Genomic DNA, 9,412 nt, shown 5'->3' on the forward strand with positions numbered 1-9,412 from the left:
ATACACACACAGAAAGAACAAGAGCAAGAAAAGGAACCCACAGGAGATAACGCTGCACAATGCTTCTGAGCCTAGACTTGGAGCCTGGCTGACATGTTTATTATCATCACTAAGCACACAGAAGCTATATGACCACAATGATTTGGGGCCTTTGTCATCCCATCTCTATCATTGGGGTGACAAGAGGCTCTCCTAGAGAGTCTGTGAGGACAGTGAACAAGCTGGCGCTGGTAGGTAGCCTATGAGTGCACTTTCAGTATTTACTGCCATTTTACAGAATTCAGTTCCTAAGTGTTGAGGGTGTTTTTGTTGTTTGGTTGTTTGGTTGAATTTTCCAGAATAATCTAAAGATGCCACTCGCAGGGCTAGAGAGCTTATAACAGTGAGAAAGTGTGACTGTGCAATGACTATGCCCAGGTTTACCCTCCCACATCCTCACTGTTGTTTGGAGGGAGGAGCTGCAGGGTGAGGGCACCCCAGGGCCACGGATGGCATCAGGGACACAGCCGTGCTATGTTCAGAGGACTTCAACATCATGAGTGTCCAGAGTTCCGTGGTTGTGCCCCACTTAGGCTAGAAGCTACTTTCCCATAACATGAAGGTAAATAAGACTCAAGTCAGAGCCCCACACTCTTTGTTGCTCATTGCTGGCACAGAAGGACCTGCTGAGAGAAATGTACCACCTGATTCAACTTGTGCCCAAGGCCCTGTACTGTCAGATTTCACCTGAAGATTTGGATAGGCTGAAAGGAAGGGACTACAGAGCACACCCAGTAAATAAAAGGACAGACCCAAACCTAATGTCTCCGTCTCACACCTCATCCTGTGGCTCTTTTAACACTGTCAAGGCCAGTATGGAAAATCTCCTTTAAACTTGAGTGTTTTCCCCAGGGGTGGAGGGATATCCCCATGTACATACATCTTCTAGTTAGCAGCATATCTCAGGGCATTTGTGAATCTGCATGAACTTCTAAAGTCTAATTTGCTTCATGACATGACTTTTGAGCCCTTGAACAGAAAAGTTCGAGTTAGCCCATGTAGGATAAATGATGATTTGAAAAAAACAAAAAAGCCGAATGCTTTCTGCAGCCAAGTTCAGCTGCCTCCTCCCTTGCTGCTTTAGTGTGACCTGTAATCTGGGGTGTAATCTGTGAGGACAGATTCCAGTGGCTTATATGTTGAAGCCCCACCTCCACTCACCTTTCCAAATCCAATGCCTCCCTCATAGAATGGCCTTCCTACGGAACGTTCACCGCCTGTGACATCCCTAAGGCACACCCCAGTTGTCCCTCATAACCAGCTGGGCAGTCAAGGCAAGCCTCATTGCAGAGCTGTCAAGACAAAGGCGAGAGGTTACATAATTCCAATTAGCAGAAGCCCCACCGACTCCAAACAGCCCCTCGCCGCTTCATCATCTCTCTCTCGGAGGAAATCATCACAATTGCCACCAACATCCTAGACACAAAAGGTGACAGAACAAACACGGGGCTCTCAGGCAGACCTCAGGATTAAAATGTAATCTCAAAATAAAGTCTAATAACTTTCCCCCTTTTGAACACACTTGGAATAAAATTAGCATATAAATCAAAGCTTAATTAGGACATTGTAACAAGAATCAGTACTGGCTGCTATGAGGGGTTTCAGGCCTGCTATAGTGCACCAAATAAACCCCATAATTAGAGAACAAAATCAAGGCGGTCTCTTGGCAATCAATCACCCAGCCAGGCTCGAGCCTCTCAGCCGAGGGTCACCTCTGTTTGCTGTCTTGTGCATCTTGCCTCCCAGCCAATCTCTCTTGAGACGCCGCACGTGCTTTCTGGTCTGTGTTGGTGGCACATGTTCCAGGGTCCTGGCACTCATGAGAAGTCCTAGCACCCAGAGGAGGTTGGGGAAAGTTACAAGATCTTGAAACAAGAGTCTAAGGGCTTCTAGTAGAAGTACATACTCCATATTGCAGCTGTGCTAGGTCCAACGATGGCTGATTTTACTAATCCAGAAATCCTGCCTTGGACTCGAAGAAAAGTGTCCTCTCAATTCTCTCATTTCGTTATGCTGTGGCCATGTGGCTAGCTTGTGATCTCTCTCTCTCTCTCTCTCTCTCTCTCTCTCTCTCTCTCTCTCTCTCTCTCTCTCAGATACAAACACGCACACTCACAGATACAGAGAAACACACACATAGATAGACACATATAGAGAGACACAGACACACATCCCCCATGTCCCTCAGAACCTTTGCACATGCCATCCCCTCTTCTGTCGATGTTTTGCTACTGCTGCTGCTATTGTTGTTTTCTGCATGGCTTTCTCCCTTCTCTCTACAAATATCAGCTCATCAGAGTAATCTTCCTCAATTCCCTTGTCTCATATAACAACTCCCATCATTTTAACTCCCTTTGCTGGGGAGCTGGAGGAGCCACAGAATTGCACCATCTACCCCTTTGGTTCTGATCCAATAGCAAAATAAGGAGAGGGAGGGGGAGAGAGAGAGAGAGAGAGAGAGAGAGAGAGAGAGAGAGAGAGAGCGCAAAAAGGGCAGGTAGAAATGGCTCAGTCTGCAATGTGCTTCTTGTGCAAGCATGAGAACCTGAGTTTGATCTGTGGCACCTACCACAGGGCTAAGGGCTGGAGAGATGGCTCAGCAGTTAAGAGTCCCTACTGCCTTAGCAGTAGACCTGAGTTCAATTCCCAGCACCCAGGTTGTGGGGCTTAGAACCACCTGTAACTCCCAATCCTTCTGTTTCCCGGGACACCTGTACTCACCTGCATACCACCCACACCCACCTACACATACACATATACATACATACATCCAGACACACTTATACACACAGAGAGACATGCACACAAACGTAATTAAAAATAACAGCAATAAACATTTTAAACATGTAGGGCCAGTGGCGCATGCCTATAATCCCAGCTAGTAAGTGGAGACAGGAGGATCCCTTGGGCTTTCTAGGCAGTCAATCCAGCCAAATTGGTGAGGTCCAGGTTCAGGGAAACACCCCGAGTCACTGAGAAAACACCCAGTTTGGACCCCTGGAGCATGTATACACACACACACACAAATTACTGAGCATCCACCAGAGAGCAGGGACCAACAAATAAGAAGACAGAGAGTGAAGAGTCTCAGAGAGAACACAATGTGAGAGAGGAAACGAGTTCATCAAATAGTATGAGCTAACGCTATGATTTGGCGTTTACTCTCTTAATTTCCATAACTCTGCTTGAAGTAAGTCCTAACTTCTAACTCCTGCTTTCTATAGTGAAAAAGACAAAATAGAAAAAGGAACTGCTTTGCCCCAGTTCATATAATTTGTGAGTGGCTGAGTTGAAATTTCAACAGAGCAAGGACTTGTCTCTATAACTCAAAACAAAATACTGGCTACAGAATAAAACTGTGGCAACACCATGGAAAAGGCAGGAAAAGCAGATGGCAGGGAAATTTGATGTGGCCAGGGAGGGAAGGAGGGACAGCCCAGCAATGCCCTTCAGTGACTTTTGACCTAGGGCTTTCTGGATAAGCAGTTTATTTGACCAGTCTATAAGTTGAGCTGGCAACTGGGACCCTTTCCACATAGAGGAACCAAGCTTGCAAAAGCCTGGAGGAGGTATCCTGGGGCTCTGGGAGTGGTGGGGAGAGAAAGGTGGTGAGAGGCAGGTGGTGAGGTGGAAAACAGCCATCAGATTTCCATGACAATAGAATTTATCCTTGGGCCAGCTGGAAGGCCTCCAGTTTCCAAAGAAATGTCCCAATGATGAACAGCCACCGTGTGCACAAAATGTGGTCAAAGTACAGAAAATCTCACCCTCCACCCACTCAATGGCTGCAAGATATTGACTGAGTGGGTATCGTGGGTGTCAGGAACATGGTCACCACCTTGTGTATAGTGGGGGTGCAGAGGGGGGTGCAGAGCATGCAGGGGAGAAGTCTTAGCCCACCTGCACATCTTTTGGTCTACACTGCACAGAGCCAGCCAGACCCAGTGTCTGGTGCTCAGTTGAATGGTTCTCTCTGTGTTTAATGAGAAACTGGAGACACATTCCTAAATTACAACTAGTTCCAGTGACCTAGACAACATCAGCGGCCACTTAAGACTTCATTGGATTTGAAACCTTTCTCAGGAAGCCAGCACAGGAGAAATTATGTGGGCTACTCTACAGTGTCAACTTTCTAATGGAATCAAGGGTGATGAAGTGAACGTCTACAGACCTGTGATTCAGTCTGTGTATTAACATGGTCTACTGCTCAGAAACTTGTCAAATGACTCCAGTCAGCAAAATGAGGCACCAAGAGGCAAACTCAAAGACAAACTGAAGCATTTTCAGAACCATCTCCTTTGCCTCCAGTTACTTTTTTCCTCCTGTAGGACAATTGTAGATACTACCCAAACTACCCCGGCTAATTTTTCCAAGCCAGTCTTCTTTGTGCAACTCAAGAATGCCAAACTTGCTGCCTGAGAAGTTTCTATTCTACTTCTCCTCTGCATTACTGTTCCTTCTAGTGCTCACGTGGATGCCTGGGACTCCTCACTAATGCCAAAATGCAGATGTCACTTCCCAGGAGAGATGGTTTTGGCTGGTCACTTAAGGAGACACCGTTGTGGGGTGTGTGCAGAGCATGCTGAGAGAAGCCTTAGACAGCCCACCTGTGCATCTGTCGATCTACATCGCACAGGACGCTCCAGGCCCTGTGTCAGGTGCTCTTTCTTGTGTTTAATGAGAAACTGAAGACGAATTCCCAGAATACAGCTAGATCCAGTGACCTAAACAACATCAAATGATCGTTCTCTGAGATCTGCTTGGCTTTCTCCTCTGTTTTTCCTTACTAAAATGAAAACATCACCCTGCAAAAGGTTCATGTTTTATCTCCCCAGCCTGTAGCCCATCATAGAGCACACTAAAGATCAGGCATGAGCTATCTAGGACTTTTCCCAAGCACACTCTGGACACACACAGGATGGAGACGCTGTCCCTGACTCCCCACTCAGTCAGTACCTTGCTATAACTGAATGGGTGAAGGGTGAGATTTTGACCATATTGTATGCACACTGTGGCTGTTCATCATTGTGGGGCCCTTGGCATGGCATTTCTTTGGAAATCAGAGGCCTTCCAGCTGGGCCAAGGATGCAGACTGTTGTCATGGTGATATGGTGTTGCTGTGTGTCCCACTTCAGCCTTGGAAGTTACATGGAGAAGACACAGAATCCAAATTCCTGAATCACTGGAGGAAAGCTGCTGGGTGATCACCTAGCTGACGTTTCCAGTGAGACTTGAGGTCTAGCTATGGTGTCAGTAAGTATTTTCTTAACAAGCCCAGCACTTTGGGCCAGTTTCTACAAAGCCCTTGCAGTCTAGATACACATCACTGTCTGCTACTGGAGTCACGGATACTTCCGTGACTGGAGACACAGGTCTGTTGCTCATCTTTTAACTTCCTAAAGCTGTCTTTTGTTCCACAGACAAATCAGAATTTGTACCTAGTTAAATCTGCCAGCCTCAGGCTTTGTGACACACCAAGAAAGAGCTCCTCTATCCCAAGATTACAAAGTAACATGCTCTAATACTTATTTCAGGTTCTTTTCTTTTTCTTCTAAGTGGATCGCTAATTGTCACAATATTTCAATTGCCTATTGTTGCTGGTGATGTAAAAGGCTACTTTCTGTTGTGTTTCTATGTGTTCTTTACTCTGTTCCCCGAGATAGCTTCACCTGCCCCAGGGTCATATTTTTTGAGGGGACAATCTCTGGAGCTTTATAGTTTGTGCTAATAATATAATTACCCTTTTATTATGTTTTTATTCTTCGGTTGTTGACTGCTTGTTCACATTTATTCTCCCAGATAAATTCTAGAGCAAATTAGGTTTTCACCAAAAAACATCCCAGTGTTTTGTTTACTACACTGTGCTTATGAGCTAATTTGAGAACTATTGCCTTTATAATAATGAGCCTACCATTGAGAAATACTACTTATTGCTTATTCTTCTTTTGCTTGCTATAATAAAGGCACACTTTTCTTTACATTAGCTGTCTTAGTTTGCTTCATGTTGCTATAATAAAATACCCGAGGCTGAATAATTTATAAGAAGAGGTTTGTTTAGGTCACAGTTTGGGAGAGTTAAAGTCTAAGACTGACAACCTTAACTTGCACAGCCTGTCCTATGGCCCTTCTGGCTGCATTACAGCTCCCTGGGGCATCTGTGGCAGGGACACTTAGGAGAGAGGTCACATGGTGAATGAAGAACTCTTCCCTAAGGCACAGCTTCCAACACCACCACACTAAGTTTTGGTTGGCAGAAACGACAACACTGACCCTGACATTTTTCCATCTGTGGTTATTCCCAGGTGGGATATGGAGCTTGCTGTTGTGAGGAATCTCCCTGGTGGCTGCTACTGGAGTTTAGATGCAGAATGTCTCTCATATGTGCCCTGTGTTAAAGGCTTGATCTCCAGTCCATGGTGATGGGATAGAGTCTGGAGGGAGGCCGTCTGGTAGGTTCGTCACCCTTGAGTGAGATACTGGGAGTCCAGTCCTTCCTCTCTTCTCTCCTATATCCTGACTGTGAGGTGAAGGATTTGTCACATTCTTCTACCACAAACCCAAAACAGTGACCCCACCAATTAGATCTGAGGCTTTTAAACAGGAAACTAAAGTAAAGCCCTTCGCTTTATCCTTGGCTATCTTCTGAACTTGTTAGAATAACAAAAGTTTACCACTGTTCCCAACCAAAGGTGACTCACATACAAGAAGGTTCTGTATATTTAACTTGTGGGTCGTGACCCCTAAGGGTTACACATCAGATATCCTGCATATCAGATATTTATAATATGATTCACAACAGTAGCAAAATTGCGGCTATGAAGTAACAACAAAATAATTTTGTTCTGCATATTTCCTAGTAGCCAGAGCCTTAATTTTAAAAAACTTAATAGTTAATCATTTTACATAGTCCATCCAAATAGTTCTACCATCCTCAAATAACTGTTTGTCTCTTTCCCTCCACTATTTGAATCTTGTATTTATTTATCTTACCTTGTTGCTTCAGCTAGAAAGCTAATCTCATCCTGGCTGAGCTCAGGGACAGCATCCATCTTGTGTTATCTTTACTGGAAAGGCCTCTCTAACTCTACTATTAAATTCTGTGTTCCCCTTCATTTCTCATATTATTTGTGCTTTATAGCTTTCAGAACTCAGTAAGTTTTAATTAAGAAACAATGTTTAGTTTCATAAAAATGTGCATTCAACATTCATGGAGACAGCCACATGGTTTTTCTCCTTTAACATATTAGTAGAGTGGAATTATGAACAGATTTCCCAATGTTAACCCACACGTTCATGGGACGAAGCCTTACTTCCTCATGGTATGTCTTACTTTCAGTGCTTTTCTGGATCGTATTTGCTAATGTTTTCTCTATAATTTCTTTTCAGCTACATTCATGATCATATTGTTGTTGTCTGAGGCCAATTCCCTTGGAATAGCCTGAAAACCTGATGTGGAAAGTTACAGATCTTCATGAATTAAGTGGCTAACTGAAAAAACTACATGGAATAAAGAAACAGATTTGTGAGATATCTGAAGCTAGTGGCTAAGCCCTCTACTTGTTCACTTGGGCATCACTGCATCCTGTTGATTTCTGGAGCAATGCTTCTTAACTTAGGTCGTGACCCCTAAGCGTCACATATCAGATATCCTGCATATCAGGTATTTACAATATGATTCACAACAGTAGCAAAATCACAGTTATGAAGGAACAACAAAATAATTTTTTCGTGTGGGGGGCTCACCACAACATGAGGAACTTTATAGAGGGTCACAACATTAGGAAGGTTGAGAACCACTGCTTTGGAGTTACTACCCAAGGAGCTGAAGGGGTTTGCAGCCCCATAGGAGGAACAACAATATGAACTAACCATACCCCCAGAGCTCCTAGGGGCTAAACCACCAACCAAAGAGCACGCTTGGTAGAACTCATGGCTCCAGCTGCATATGTAGCAGAGGATGGCTTAGTCAGTCATCAATGGGAGGAGAGGCCCTTGGTCCTGTGAAGGCTGTATACCCTAGTGTAGGGGAGTGCCAGGGCCAGGAAGCAGGAGTGGGTGGGTTGGTGAGCAGGGGGAGGGGAGGGGAATAGGGGGTTTTCAGAGGGGAACCAGGAAAGGGGATAATATTTGAAATGCAAATAAAGAAAATATGCAATAAAAAAGAAGCAAGCCACAAAAAGAGAGAACAAAGAAAAGAAAAGAAAAGAAAAGAGCAGGAAAGAAAAGAAAAGAAAAGAAAAGAAAAGAGCAGAAAAGAAAAGAGCAGAAAAGAAAAGAGCAGAAAAGAAAAGAGCAGAAAAGAACAGAAAACTGGGGCATAGGGAGAGCCAGAGGTCCAGTTCAAACTCATCCTGGTGGATGACGGCAACACCAGAAAAACAACATTCATGAAGTGCCAGTTGCCAGGTGAGTTTGAAAAGAACTTTGTAGTCACTCCGCATGTGGCGTTGAGCCCTTGCGTTCCACTCCAACAGAAAACCCATTAAGTTCAGCATGTGAGACATGGCTGGCCAGAAGACGTTCAGGGACCTGCAGGATGGCTACTATAGCAGTCCAATAGCCCAGCTTGCTATCATGATGTTTAATGTAACATTAAGAGTTATTTACAAGCCGGGCGTGGTGGCTCACGCCTTTAATCCCAGCACTCTGGAGGCAGAGGCAGGCGGATTTCTGAGTTCGAGGCCAGCCTGGTCTACAAAGTGAGTTCCAGGACAGCCAGGGCTATACAGAGAAATCCTGTCTCGAAAAACAAAAACAAAAACAAAAACAAGAGTTATTTACAAGCATGTGCCTAACTGACGGAGAGACCTGAGATGCATGTGTGAAAACATCCCCATTGTGTTACATGGCAACAAAGTGGACATTAAGGACAGGAAACTGAAGGCAAAATCTATTTATTGTCTTCCACTGAGAAAAGAATTTTCAGCACTATGACATTTCTGCCCAAAGTAATAAGTTTAGAAAAGGCTTTCCTCTAACCTTCCAGCTATGCATTGGAGCACCTAACTTAGAGTTGGTTGCCGTGCCTGCTCTTGCCCCACGTGGGATGGTCACGGACCCAGCTTTGGTAGCATGGTATCATCTTGATTTAGAGGTTGTTCAAACAACTGCCCTACCAGTTGAGAATGAGCAGTGAGAAAGTGGAGCTGGGCCTCTGTGTCAGAAGTCTAGCTTTTACAGGCAACTGGCCTGTGATGTCAGAGTATGTGCCACATGGGCTAGCCAAGCAGAATGTGTGCTTTTATGGGATACTGGATGGGTGGATGGATGGATGGATGGGTGGACAGATGGGAGATGAATGGGCTTCCAAGTGAATGTAGCAGTTAAAACATACATTTGGTTTGTGGGGGAAGGGTCATGAGTGGAACTTGCG

General features: G+C 44.7%; 1 pseudogene; it reads left to right on the forward strand.

Annotated features, from left to right (window-relative positions):
* The first annotated feature begins 7,298 nt into the window (after positions 1 to 7,298).
* On the forward strand, positions 7,299 to 9,175 carry LOC110297937 (GTP-binding nuclear protein Ran-like; annotated as a pseudogene).
* The last annotated feature ends 237 nt before the right edge of the window (positions 9,176 to 9,412 follow it).

This window comes from Mus caroli, unplaced genomic scaffold, assembly GCF_978045245.1.
Source record: "Mus caroli unplaced genomic scaffold, Mus_caroli_1 scaffold_8, whole genome shotgun sequence".
Classification (NCBI taxonomy): domain Eukaryota; kingdom Metazoa; phylum Chordata; class Mammalia; order Rodentia; family Muridae; genus Mus; species Mus caroli.